Raw genomic sequence first — 13,447 nt, 5'->3', positions numbered from 1 at the left:
AATCTCATTTGGGTTTAGCAAGAAAGAGCTCTGACAGTTTTGTGATGTCTTCCCTGGGCACAAAGCTCTGAGAGTAGTGGTGTTTGCTTGCCTCCTCTGTTGCTGCAGTTCTTACCATGGCTTCATTATGAATGTGGTACTGATTCAGAGTTTTTGATTTTTCAAAAATTTGACTCTCAAATCTGTACCTCTCGGTGCAGTCTCTTTCTTGGACTGTAGATAATTTCCAACTTTCTATAGAACATCTCTTCTTAGATGTCTTGTGGGAACTTTTAGACATTGTATCTCAAAACCAACTCTGTTATTTTCCCTTGGCAAAGTGATTAGTTCTGTCATGTTCCCTACTTTAGTTCATGGCCTCATCTTCATTCCTGTTTCTTAAGCGAGAAATGGAAGATTCCTCCTTTCCTCTTGGCCTTCCCTGACTCCATTACATCCAGTTGATAAAGAATATTCCATCAATCCAGAGATGAAGAAAGAGTGATGTTGATGACATGAGAATTCAGAAGGATCAGGAATTGAAACTACGAAAGAAATTCTTCCAACTCTTGGAAAAAAAATTGAGCTTGATTTCTGAGCCTAGTTCAACTATTGTGTATTAATATGTTATTTTCCAAATGCAAGTAAGATTATTTTATTGATTAGTATTATAGTAATAAGGGAGTTGGTGATGGACAGGGAGGCCTGGTGTGCTGCGATTCATGGGGTCACAAAGAGTTGGACATGACTGAGCGACTGAACTGAACTGATAGTAATAAGTGGGGAAAGATTACATGTGTAATTTGTTAAAAGGAAAGTGGAGTTTCTTGTCTTAGTGGAACTCTTGAGGTACTTTTAAGTCTCTTAAAAGGGAAAAACTTGTATCAGTTCAGTTCACTCACTCAGTCCTGTCTGACTCTTTGTGACCTCATGAACCATAGCACGCCAGGCCTCCCTATCCATCACCAACTCCTGGAGCTTACCCAGACTCATGTCCATTGAGTCAGTGATGCCAGCCAGCTGTCTCATCCTCTGTTGTCCCCTTCTTCTCCTGCCTTCAATCTTTCCCAGGATCAGGGTCTTTTCTAATCAGTCAGATCTTCACAATAGGTAGCCAAAGTATTGGAGTTTCAGCTTCAACATCAGTCCTTCCAATGAACACCCAGGACTGATCTCCTTTAGGATGGACTGGTTGGATCTCCTTGCAGTTCAAGGGACTCTCAAGAGTCTTTCTCCAACACCACAATTCAAAAGCATCAATTCTTTGGCACTCAGCTTTCTTTATAGTCCAACTCTCACATCCATACATGACTACTGGAAAAAACCATAGCCTTGACTAGATGGACCTTTGTTGACAAAGTAATGTCTCTGCTTTTTAATATGCTGTCTAGGTTGGTCACTTTCCTTCCAAGGAATAAGCGTCTTTTAATTTCATGGCTGCAATCACCATCTGCAGTGATTTTGAAGCCCCCCAAAATAAAGTCAGCCACTGTTTCCCCATCTATTTGCCATGAAGTGATGGGACCAGATGCCATGATCTTAGTTTTCTGAATGTTGAGCTTTAAACCAATTTTTTCACTCTCCTCTTTCACCTTCATCGAGAGGCTCTTTAGTTCTTCTTCACTTTCTGCCACAAGGGTGGTATCATCTGCATGTCGGAGGTTATTGATATTTCTCCCAGCAATATTGATTCCATCTTGTGTTTCTACAAGCCCAGCATTTCTCATGGTGTACTCTGCATGTAAGTTAAATAAGCAGGGTGACAATATACAGCATTGACGTGCTCCTTTTCCTATTTGGAACCAGTCTGTTGTTCCATGTCCAGTTCTAACTGTAACTGTTGCTTCCTGACCTGCATACAGGTTTCTCAAGAAGGCAGGTCAGGTGGTCTGGTATTCCCATCCCTTTCAGAATTTTCCACAGTTTATTGTGATCCACATAATCAAAGGCTTTGGCATAGTCAATAAAACAGAAATAGATGTTTTTCTGGAAATCTTTCTTTTTTGATGATCCAGCTAATGTTGGCAATTTGATCTCTGGTTCCGCTGACTTTTCTAAACCAGCTTGAACATCTGGAAGTTCACGGTTCACGTATTGCTGAAGCCTGGCTTAGAGAATTTTGAGCGTTATTTTACTAGTGTGTGAGATGAGTGCAATTGTGTGGTAGTTTAAAGTCTTTGGCATTGGCTTTCTTTGGGATTGGAATGAAAACTGACCTTTTCCAGTCCTGTGGCCACTGCTGAGTTTTCCAAATTTGCTGGCATATTGAGTGCAGCACTTTCACAGCATCATCTTTCAGGATTTGGAATGGCTCAACTGGAATTCCATCACCTCCACTAGCTTTGTTCGTAGTGATGCTTTCTAAGGCCCACTTGACTTCACATTCCAGGATGTCTGGCTCTAGGTGAGTGATCACCCCATCGTGATTATCTGGGTCGTGAAGATCTTTTTTGTACAGTTCTTCTGTGTATTCTTGCCACCTCTTCTTAATATCCTCTGCTTCTGTTAGGTCTATATCGTTTCTGTCCTTTATCGAGCCCATCTTTGCATGAAATGTTCCCTTGGTATCTCTAATTTTCTTGAAGAGATCTCTAGTCTTCCATTCTATTGTTTTCCTCTATTTCTTTGCACTGATCACTGAGGAAGGCTTTCTTATTTCTCCTTGCTATTCTTTGGAACTCTGCTTTCAAATGGGTATATCTTTCCTTTTCTCCTTTGCTTTTTACATGCAATGTATTTTAAAAATAAAATGAGTTTTCGCTGAGAGCTGCACTTTTATCTAGGGAGAGGTGTCTGGGTTGACATTTCATTAACTGATTTTCCTTCTGATTCCATGCGACCCATTATTAGAGCAAATAGGCCACTCCTGGCCCTTCCTCTTGGAGGATCCAGAGCCCTCCAGAAGCAGAAGGCAACTCTACTGCTCTATTAAGGAGAGGGATCCTTGGTGCCACCATGAAGCATAGGTTGAACATCTATCTCTTAGCTGACCTTGTTCTCCATCTTCATTAAACTCATTAGTCTAATGAAGTCCCTGGAGGGCTTACTGGAGAGCCCATCTCCTGGGAGCTACTGGACTACCAGAGGTCAGCTTCCCAACAAAGAGCCCCCAAGGGCGTTCCAGACCATCTATCCAGAGTGGTGTGATAAGACCTCCCTCCACCAGCTACAACCTTAGAACAGTGTCCAAAATACCTCCAGCTCTACCAGTTTCTGGGCAGGCATTCTCAATGTCAGTGTTATCAGAGAACTAACTGTTACAAGGCCCTCAAAGGGCCTCTTCATTGGATACTCCTTATTCTGAAAAAGGCCTGTTTTATCACAGATTTGAGTGGGTCGCCTGTGGCTGTGGAATGGCGGGATCTCACTCTCTTCCCCAGACTGCGTCTGCTTAGATGTCCTGAGCAGCCTGGCTTTGTCTTCTCTTAGATGAGTACTTGTGCTGCAACTTTAGCTGTTGGGAGATAGTGTTATTTTCAACCCTACTTTCTAAGCATCTGCCAAGAATTCCTTTGGACTTGGGTGTCTTATGGTCAGTTTAGTTGGTATTCAGCTTTTCTCTCATGAGAGCTCCTCTGTGTGCAGATAACAGTTAAGAGGTGTTAGGGTTGGCTGTAGGAAGGGGAAAGGTGGAGTCTTCTGTGTCCTGTTCTCATTTTTACATTTTTTAAAGTTCTTCCTCCAACTTAGCAAGTCTGTGTGTGGTTATTGGTCTGAAGTGGGCAGGGGAATGACAGTGCCTGCTTGGGACATGGACATTTTGGCCATCATGTGGCTTAAGTAAATTTTTCTAATGAAATAAAGTTGAATGTATGTTTCAAAAAAAATCTTGCAGGAAAAAAATTGATGTTTATAAATGTCTCTCGAATGCCAACTCTCCTCCTTATTCTATTATGATTGCCCTAGTTCAGTATCTAGTTTTTCTCCTAGAGATAAGAAAGTCACTGTCCTCTAGTCTTTCTTATTATTACATTCTACCTCAATCCTGATTAACTTTTATACTACAATCAGCATTGTCTTTCTAAATCTGATCATGTCCTTCTTCTGTGGAAACTCCCTTCTTATATATAATGTGCAATAAAGGAACCAGAGATCAAATTGCCAACATCCACTGGATCATGGAAAAAGCAAGAGAGTTCCAGAAAAACATCTATTTCTGCTTTATTGACTATGCCAAAGCCTTTGACTATGTGGATCACAATAAACTGTGGAAAATTCTGAAAGAGATGGGAATACCAGACCACCTGATATGCCTCTTGAGAAACCTATATGCAGGTCAGGAAGCAACAGTTAGAACTGGATGGAACAGCAGACTGGTTCCAAATAGGAAAAGGAGTACGCCAAGGCTGTATATTGTCACCCTGCTCATTTAACTTATATGCAGAGTACGTCATGAGAAATGCTGGGCTAGAAGAAGCACAAGCTGGAATCAAGATTACCGGGAGAAATATCAATAACTTCAGATATGCAGATGACACCACCCTTGTGGCAGAAAGTGAAGAGGAACTAAAAAGCCTCTTGATGAAAGTAAAAGAGGAGAGTGAAAAGTTGGCTTAAACTCAACATTCAGAAAACGAAGAGCATGGCATCCAGTCCCATCACTTCATGGGAAATAGGTGGGGAAACAGTGGAAACAGTGTCAGACTTTATTTTGGGGGGCTCCAAAATCACTGCAGATGGTGACTGCAGCCATGAAATTAAAAGACTTTTACTCCTTGGAAGAAAAGTTATGACCAACCTAGATAGCATATTGAAAAGCAGAGGCATTACTTTGCCAACAAAGGTCCATTCTAGTCAAGGCTATGGTTTTTCCAATGGTCATATATGGATGTGAGAGTTGGACTGTAAAGAAAGCTGAGCACTGAAGAATTGATGCTTTTGAACTGTGATGTTGGAGAAGACTCTTGAGAGTCCCTTGGACTGCAAGGAGATCCAACCAGTCCATTCTGAAGGAGATCAGCCCTGCGTGATCATTTGGAAGGAATGATGCTAACGCTGAAAGTCCAGTATTTTGGCCACCTCGTGCGAAGAGTTGACTCATTGGAAAAGACTCTGATGCTGGGAGGGATTGGGGGCAGGAGGAAAAGGGGATGACAGAGGATGAGATGGCTGGATGGCATCACTGACTCCATGGACATGAGTTTGAGTGAACTCCGGGAGATGGTGATGGACAGGGAGGCCTGGCGTGCTGCGATTCATGGGGTTGCAAAGAGTCGGACACAACTGAGCAACTGAACTAACTGACTGAACTCTCCTCAGCTTAGAAATCTTTCATGGGTGGACCTGGTACTTGGCCCCATCATTTCTCAGTCTTACCCATCCCAGGCATCCCGTTGGTCAAACACACTGAAGCTCTTGCCACACTTGAGAATTGCCATAGTCCTTCATGACTATATATCTTTTCGAGCTGTGCCTTCTGCCTGGGATGTCCCACTCATGCCCCTCAAAGTTGTATCAATCTTTTTATTTTTTTTCCTTTGAATATCCTCAGAGTGCTTTGTAGATGGATATCTAGATACAGGATCAAGTCCTAGGTCTTTATTTTCACTTTACCTTTTTTTGGCCATGTGGGAATCTTAGTTCCCCAACCAGGGATAGAACTATCCCTAGCAGTGAAAGTCCTAACCATGGTACCACAAGGGAATTCCCCAGAGGTGGATCTTTTCCTATTCTGTTTTTGAGGTGTAGGTCTGGCTGCCAGCATTCAGGAAGCCTAAGGCGGTAACCCTTCAGCATATAGATTGTTTATGTCATCCCTTTGTGACCTCCTTCCACTGTGCTTTTTCAGAGGCTTTCGGTTTGCATTTTCTGTGACAGACGTTCCATCTTCTTCCAAGATGCAGGAGTGGTACATGCTCCAGCCCTCCTACCCACTTTCATAAATACTCTTTGGCTCCAATTCCTGTCTTTTATGGGATTCTGCAGTAGTTGGTCATGGGTCATATTTGTTCTTCATTTGAACCCACTCAAACTTTCCAGATCTGATACATTGGTTATCATCCATTAATTCACTTTCCGTATTCCAAAATTTTGTTAACTCTCATCGGCTGCTGTATTCATTCTATTTCTGTTGTCCTGTGGATCATTCACTTTTTATTTATTAATCGTTCTTTTTTAGTTCATTTATATTAGTATTTTCATTTCTTGAATCTTGTTTGTTCAGTCTACCATGCTTAGTCAGAATCCATGCCGTAGTTGTCTAATTTTTCTCCTTGGCATATATTTATTTATTTTTAAGGGGATATGTGAGCATCAGAGAATAACAGTGACTAATTCATAGCATCTAATTATTGGGACAAGGAGCTTTTGAAATCCAGGCTTTGGCAAGTCTTTTGAGCGCCATCATTCATCACACCCCCACATGTACACTGTTATTCAGTCACATCAACCAACCTGTAGTTTGCTGTTTTGATGTTATTTTCTAAGAACAGTTGTTGGTTATGTTCTCTGGGTTTGGAATCCTGTTTGTCTAGGGTAGATCTCTCACTCTTTTTCTAAAAAAGAGATTTATTTGTTTTTGGCTGTGGTGGGTCTTCATTGCTGCATGAGAGCTTTCTCTAGTTGCAGCAAGTGGGCGCTACTTTTGATGCAGTTCTTGGGTTTCTCATTGCAGCGACTTTCGTTGTGGAGAACGGGCTCTAGGCACTCATGGGCTAGAAACAGCACGTGGGTTCAGCAGTTTCAGCTCACAGGCTCTAGAGCACTGGCTCAGTGGTTGTAGTGCCCGGGCCTAGTTGTGGGACCTTCCCGACCAGGGATTGCTTGTGTTGCAAGGCTAATTCTTAACCACTAGACCACCAGGAAAGCCCTCTCACTCTTAAATTTGATTTAAGTGCCTTTATTTTGGAAGCACTTCCCTATCCAATCCCAGAGAATGATTCATACACTCTTTGCTGCTGCTGCTGCTAAGTCATTTCAGTTGTGTCCGACTCTGTGCGACCCCATAGATGGCAGCCCACCAGGCTCCAACATCCCTGGGATTCTCCAGGCAAGAACACTGGAGTGGGTTGCCATTTCCTTCTCCAATTGCTGGGTTCTTACAATGTCTTTACCTTCTTAATGATAAGAGTTATCGGTGTATCATAATATAAGGTCTATATTTATCCCTACTGTTATCCTCCTTACCTGTACTACAAAGTAGCACTCAATACTCATTTGTTGAGTTGACGATGACCTGGAACTCTACTCATGGAAGTGATCTGCTTTCCTTCCTTTGGGAAGTCTCTCTTACCATGGATGCTTTCTTCACAGTTGCAGCCACTCTGTGGAGTCTAGTAATCAGGTAATAATCTACAGAGAGTACACATACATGTGAAATATGTGGTTAATGAGGTCAAGTGCATGTTATTCATTGTGATGCAGGACAGCTTGATGAGCCTTGCAAACACACTTTAGAAATTCTCGTCTATATACTGCAGGTGAGAAACATTTGATGATGAAACAAGTGGCTAATTGTTGAGAATTGGTTGATTATTAAAGCAGTAGCCTCTTGTTCATTCTGTTATGCAAATAGGGAACACAGCTAAAAATATCACGAGTGCTCTGAAAAAGCCAGTCCCAAAAAAGGCAATTAGCTTGAACACCTGGAAGCATATTTTATCAGGATATGTATTTACTAATATTTGAGTAACATTGAGTCACAATTTTTAACTTAGGGGTAATGTCACTCATGGGACTTCCCAGGTGGCACAGTGATAAAGAATCTGCTGGTCAATGCAGGAGATTCAAGAGACAAGGGTTTGATCCCTGGGTCAGGAAGATCTCCTGGAGAAGGAAGTGCCAACCCACTCTAGTATTCTTGCCTGGAAAATTCCATGGACTGAGGAACCTGGTGGGCTACATGGGTCAAAAAGAGACACAACTGAGTGACTGAGCACACACACACAATGTCACTCAAATTCCCAAAGTAGGGGAATGTCTTTAGGTAGATATTTCTCTAAGCATTTCCTCTTTCCCTCTTTGTCCCCACAACTTCAAGCACATGCTTAGAAAACTTAGATGTATAATTTCAAGGACCCAGGAGGGGAAATAGAGAGGCAACACAGTAAATCATAAGAAGCATAGGCTCTGGATTTAGGTTGCCTCACTTTGAGGCCCATCTTCAATGGTACCAAGTGTATGACCTTCTTCAAGGTCATACACTTAGTACCCTTATGTATCTCATTTGTAAAACAGGATTAGGAAGATATATCTTAGTGTTGTAGGATTAAATGAGGTAATACTTATAAATCTCTTACAGAAATGCTTAGTATGTCCTATGCAGCCAATTATTGTTGTTATTCCCATATTGTCTTGAGGTTATATATCAGTATTGATCTTTTTTCTAGGTGCTAGATGCTAAATTTTCATTTTTCCCCATAATTGTTTATGTCACTGGTATGACCTATATTCATACCAGTGACATAAAGAATTAGTGCCAAGATCCCCTGTGTGTTTTGATGAATGCTTCTTAGTATTTGTAATCTCTACCTCCATTCTAGGCTCCAACTTTTAGCTCTCACTGAAGAAAGGGAGTGTCTATGGCTGATGAAGGAATGTGTCCTTGGGTCAGTATCTTACTTAATTCCTATATCATGTGTTTTGTTTTTTGTAGGACACACTCTCTGAAATTGAACTTATAGGAATCTCAAACAGAAAAGCAGAAGTTATTAATTTGTCAACAAACAGTAACTGTTGATCAAATATCTGAAGTAGTAGTAATGTTATAAAATCACTCACACATACTCTTTATTTAAAAAAAAAAAAACTTTATTGGATTTACAATGGGTTTCTGCTGTATATCCTAATGAGTCAGTTTATATATATATATACATATACACATAAACACACATATATCCTTATACACACATGTATATACACATAGATCTACTCTTTTAGATTCTTTTTCCATATAGGCTGTTTTACATTATTGAGATACTGAGTAGAGTTCTTCTGTGTTATACAGTAGGTTCCTATTAGTTATCTATTTTCTGTATGTAGTAGCATCCACACATATTCTTTTTTAAAAATTTATTTTTAATTGGAGGATAATTACTTTACAATATTGTATTGGTTTATGCCACCTATCAACATGAATGAGCCATAGGTGTCACACATACTCCTTTTTTTTTTAAGGAATTTAAATTTATTTACTTTGGCCATGCTGGATCTTCATTGCTGAACATGGGCATTCTCTAGGCGCTACTCTGTAGTTGTGGTGCTCGGGTTTCTCACTGAAGTTGCTTCTCTTGTTGTGGACCATGGGCTCTAGGGTGTGAGGGCTTCAGTAGTTGCAGCGCATGGGATCAGTAATTGTGGTGCATGGGCTTAACTGCTTCCAAGGCATGTGGGATCTTCCCAGAGCAGGGATTGAACCCATGTCCCCTGCATTGGCAAGTGGATTCTTTACCACTGAGCCACCAGGGAAGTCCCACATGTATTCTTTTTTATTAATTAATTAATTTACTTTTTTAACTTTACAATATTGTATAGGTTTTGCCATACATCAACATGCATCTGCCACAGGTGTACATGTGTTCCCCATCCTGAACCCCCCTCCCACCTCCCTCCCCATACCATCCCTCTGGGTCATCCCAGTGCACCAGCCCCAAGCTTCCTGTATCGTGCATTGAACCTGGACTGGCGATTCATTTCTTATATGATATTATATATGTTTTAATGCCATTCTCCCAATCATCGCCCCCCACCTCCCTCTCCCACAGAGTCCAAAAGACTGTTCTGTACATCTGTGTCTCTTTTGCTGTCTCACATACAGGGTTGTCGTTACCATCTTTCTAAATTCCATATATATGCGTTAGTATACTATATTGGTGTTTTTCTTTCTGGCTTACTTCACTCTGTATAATAGGCTCCAGTTTCATCCACCTCATTAGAACTGATTCAAATGTATTCTTTTTAATGGCTGAGTAATACTCCATTGTGTATATGTACCACAGCTTTCTTAACCATTCATCCGCTGATGGACATCTAGGTTGCTTCCATGTCCTGGCTATTATAAACAGTGCTGCAATGAACATTGGGGTACACGTGTCTCTTTCAATTCTGGTTTCCTCAGTGTGTATGCCCAGCAGTGGGATTGCTGGGTCATAAGGCAGTTCTATTTCCAGTTTTTTAAGGAATCTCCACACTGTTCTCCATAGTGGCTGTACTAGTTTGCATTCCCACCAACAGTGTAAGAGGGTTCCCTTTTCTCCACACCCTCTCCAGCATTTATTGCTTGTAGACGTTTGGATCGCAGCCATTCTGACTGGCGTGAAATGGTACCTCATTGTGGTTTTGATTTGCATTTCTCTGATAATGAGTGATGTTGAGCATCTTTTCATGTGTTTGTTAGCCAACTGTATGTCTTCTTTGGAGAAATGTCTATTTAGTTCTTTGGCCCATTTTTTGACTGGGTCGTTTATTTTTCTGGAATTGAGCTGTAGGAGTTGTTTGTATATTTTTGAGATTAGTTGTTTGTCAGTTGCTTCATTTGCTATTATTTTCTCCCATTCTGAAGGTTGTCTTTTCACCTTGCTTATAGTTTCCTTTGTTGTGCAGAAGCTTTTAAGTTTAATTAGATCCCATTTGTTTATTTTTGCTTTTATTTCCAATATTCTGGGAGGTGGGTCATAGAGGATCCTGCTGTGATGTATGTCGGAGAGTGTTTTGCCTATGTTCTCCTCTAAGAGTTTTATAGTTTCTGGTCTTGTGTTTAGATCTGTAATCCATTTTGAGTTTGTTTTTGTGTATGGTGTTAGAAAGTGTTCTAGCTTCATTCTTTTACAAGTGGTTGACCAGTTTTCCCAGCACTACTTGTTAAAGAGATTGTCTTTTCTCCATTGTGTATCCTTGCCTCCTTTGTATATCCTTGCCTCCTTTGTCAAAGATAAGGTGTCCATAGGTGCGTGGGTTTATCTCTGGGCTTTCTATTTTGTTCCATTGATCTATATTTCTATCTTTGTGCTAGTACCATACTGTCTTGATGACTGTGGCTTTGTAGTAGAGCCTGAAATCAGGCAGGTTGATTCCTCCAGTTCCATTCTTCTTAAGATAGCTTTCGCTATTTGAGTTTTTTTGTATTTAAATACAAATTGTGAAATTATTTGTTCTAGCTCTGTGAAAAATACCGTTGGTAGCTTATTGTTGATAGGGATTGCATTGAATCTATAGATTGCTTTGGGTAGTATACTCATTTTCACTATATTGAGTCTTCTGATCCATGAACATGGTATATTTCTCCATCTATTAGTGTACTCTTTGATTTCTTTCTTTCAAGAAAGTCAACACAGCCTATGCTGCTGCTGCTGCTGCTAAGTCGCTTTAGTCATGTCCGACTCTGTGCGACCCCATAGACGGAAGCCCACCAGGCTCCCCCATCCCTTGGGATTCTCCAGGCAAGAACAATGGAGTGGGTTGCCATTTCCTTCTGTATTCTTGATATGTGGTATGAGATGTCATGGATTTGAGCTGGAATAGTATTTCATATGTAAATAGAAGCTACTCACAGCCTTGAGAATAATTTGTTTTCTTAATCAATATAACCTCTCATCTCCTTTTCACTTATAGTACACTTTGCTCAGTAATATTGCCTTTCATATATAGTATGAAAGCAAATTTCAACTCTGTCTTGATAAATTATGATACAGTACAAATTAGTGCATGTATTTCTGCATATGCAAATGATATTTGTTAAAAAAGGTGATAACCTGTGGAGATTTCTGTTTGTAGATGAAAATACTAAGCTGCTATTAAAAAAAATTGTATTGTACCAAAAATAAGCCTTTAAAGCTAATATTACTGAAGGAACCAGGAGATGTCACATTGGTCAGCAGGATATATAATTATGAATAGACTCACAGAACAAACACTTTAACAGAATAAGTCCATTAAGTAAATGTGACTTCCCTTTGAGAATTTTTTTCTGAATGAAATGACCAGGTCTATTAGGGGAAGTTTAAATACCTCACTAAGACTTTCAAAACTCTTTGGAAATATTTTCAAACGTAACTATCGAATTAGTCCCTGTGAACTTGGAATAATGTTTTATAATGTAGAGAGAATTGGCTTAGAGGCAGAGGATAAATAGTAGGGAGATACAGATACTTCTTGAGGTAAAGAATATTAATAGTGTTCTGTGCTAAGGTTTAGAGGAAGGGAGTGAATGGGTGTGTGTACCCAAGAGCAAAGAAACGTAGTTGTTTCCAAAAGCTGACTAAGTAGCTGTTGAGCCATGTTTCATTGTTGGGAAAGCAGTGCTCAGAGAGTCAGCAACCCTCAGGTACTCCTGTGTGATGATCAGCGGTGCTTGGAATCAGTTGTCCCTACTTGGAGACTCACTCCATGGTCAGTAGACCTTGGAAGTGTGTACCAAACAGTAAAATTCATTTTAGCTTAACCCTGCAGGAAAGAAACTTATTAAAATAAAATACATTTGGCCCATCAAAGAATCTACATGTGACTTAGGGAGGCTGGTTCAGCCACTGCACAACCAGAAATGGTACTCAGGCCAGACCTTGGTGGCTACCCCAGCAAAGACACCAAGTTTGCCTCCACCTGGTGTGAGTGTCACATTTTGTTCTGGACGTTGCAACTTCCAAGGATGATACTGGACCAGGTCCCAGAAGCTTTGGGTTTTCTGACCCTGAAAACCCAGGTACTTCTGCTGCCATGCTTACAGAAAAATGCATGTTACATCTGTGTCTGTTTTCTCACATCACCGGCTTCCCAGACTAAAGTCTCGTGTGGGTACATTGCATGACTTTACCCTGGTGCAAGCAGAGACAACAGTCCGTATGTGTGAGAATGTTCAAAAGAGTAATGTTCAAATGAGTGCTGCATTACCACAGACAAGACAAGTATTCACCATACCCCCAGAAGTGGTAGATGGTATAAGAGAGAAGTGTTACCAGCTTTGTGTTCCAATCATTTAATTAATTTAACTTAATATCAACCATTTAATTAATATAACCATGTAATTAATATCATTTAATTCATATCAGTAATTTAATTAAATCCTATTTGCATTAATAATACAGTAGTAATAAAATGTTGTAGTATGTATTTTAGGTTAGATCTATAGTGCTGTGGATGGAAAAAGCATATATCAAAGCTACAAAAATGGTTGGAGGAACTTCCCCAGTGGTTCAGTGGTTAAGACTTGCCTTCTAATTCAGGGGGCAGCTTCAATTCCACATGTCTTGTGGCCAAAAAAACCGAGGCATAAAACAGAATCAATATTGTAACAAATTCAATAAAAATTAAAAAAAAAATGGCCCACGTCAGAAAAATCTTAATAAAATGGTTAGTCACTCAACCCTAAAATCTCAATATATTAGAATGAAAGATTAAAGGTCATTAAAAGATGAATATGAACACATAGTTTATAGTAATGAGCTTACTGCCCTTATTTAGATAAACTTGACATTTTTCTCCTTTACTTTTCATTGAACTATGTGCATATTGTTACCATGGCAATTGTAACACTTTA

General features: G+C 40.2%; 1 pseudogene; it reads left to right on the top strand.

The window, feature by feature from the left end:
• Positions 1-2,934: 2,934 nt before the first annotated feature.
• Positions 2,935-3,126, top strand: LOC147372602 (hypoxia-inducible lipid droplet-associated protein-like; annotated as a pseudogene).
• The last annotated feature ends 10,321 nt before the right edge of the window (positions 3,127-13,447 follow it).

The sequence above is a fragment of the Bos grunniens genome, chromosome 5 (assembly GCF_055505025.1).
Source record: "Bos grunniens cultivar Pamir isolate PY7600 chromosome 5, Bosgru_T2T1.0, whole genome shotgun sequence".
Lineage (NCBI taxonomy): Eukaryota > Metazoa > Chordata > Mammalia > Artiodactyla > Bovidae > Bos > Bos grunniens.
This window is presented reverse-complemented; position numbering and strand designations above follow the sequence as displayed.